Source organism: Alligator sinensis, unplaced genomic scaffold, assembly GCF_000455745.1.
Source record: "Alligator sinensis unplaced genomic scaffold, ASM45574v1 scaffold468_1, whole genome shotgun sequence".
In the NCBI taxonomy this organism is placed as follows: domain Eukaryota; kingdom Metazoa; phylum Chordata; order Crocodylia; family Alligatoridae; genus Alligator; species Alligator sinensis.
In genome coordinates this window covers 1,308,374-1,309,720 of record NW_005842087.1, presented here as the reverse complement: position 1 = coordinate 1,309,720, position 1,347 = coordinate 1,308,374, and positions in this window count along the sequence as shown.

Here is a 1,347-nt window from a genome sequence, read left to right as displayed (position 1 = left end):
GCTTGGAGGCACGGAAGTGGAAAGGGATCTTGGAGTCCTAGTGGACTCCAAGATGAACATGAGTCGTCAGTGTGACGAAGTCATCAGAAAAGCTAATGAGGTGATAACTTCCCCTCTATCGGGCACTTGTCAGACCACATTTGGAATACTGTGTGCAATTTTGTGTGCCACACTTCAAGAGGGATGTGGAGAACCAACCTGTAGAGGGTCCAGAGAAGGGCCACTCGTATGGTTAAGGGCTTGCAGGCCAAGCCCTATGAGGAGAGACTGGGGCACCTGGACCTCTTCAGCCTCCGCAAGAGAAGGTTGAGAGGTGACCTTGTGGCTGCCTGTAAGTTCATCACGGGGGCACAGAAGGGAATTGGTGAGGCTTTACTCACCAAGGTGCCCCTGGGGGGTACCAGAAATAATGGCCATAAGCTAGCAGAGAGCAGATTTAGACTAGATATTAGGAAGAACTTCTTCACAGTTAGAGTGGCCAAAGTCTGGAATGGGCTCCCAAGTGAGGTGGTGCTCTCCTCTACCCTGGGGGTCTTCAAGAGGAGGTTAGATAGGCATCTAGCTGGGGTCATCAAAACCTAGCAGCCTTTCCTGCCTATGCAGGGGGTCGGACTCGATGATCTATTGAGGTCCCTTCTGACCCTAACATCTATGAATCTATGTATATATATGTGTATTCACTAATTTTACACACATATCACTCACCTACACATACACACAAGTGAGTTCCTAAGGGTATTGTGATATGTATGTATGTATGTATGTGCTTGGTGTACTTGGGATACCTGGGGAAAGGTTAAGGTAAGAAAGTAGAAGTGTAGGGAGTGAAAGTTGCTGGAAATGAAAGTTACCGGGACCAGGATTGGAACCGGTAGACTAGAGGGGCCTGGGCTGAAGAACTGAGGCTCAGGAGTAACTTTAGGTTAATTGATCTTAATTGATTAAAAGACAATGACCAAAGCCTGCAGAACAGGGAAGTATGCTGGCACAGAGTCTGGGACTGGGGCCAGAGCTACGGGGGAACTGAAAAGGTAGATGGGGAGATGGAAAATGAGACCAAGGGGAAGTGTGGGTGTAAAGAGGGGCTCTGGGTATGGGGAGCCAGAGGATGGCTCTGGGGCAGCTAGAAAAGTTGCAGGGAGCGGCAGTAGGTGCTGGAAGCTGGAGGAAGGCTCCAGCCGCTGGAGAAAACTGCAGGACAGCTAAGAGGAGCTGGGAAGCTGCGTGGGAGAGGGGAGGATTACAGAAGGTGCGGGGGAAGTCTGAAAACAGAGAGATGGACAGCAGAAAAATCACAGGAAAATCAGCAGTCAGCAGGGGCAGCAGGAAAGCAGAGAAAGGCAGAAG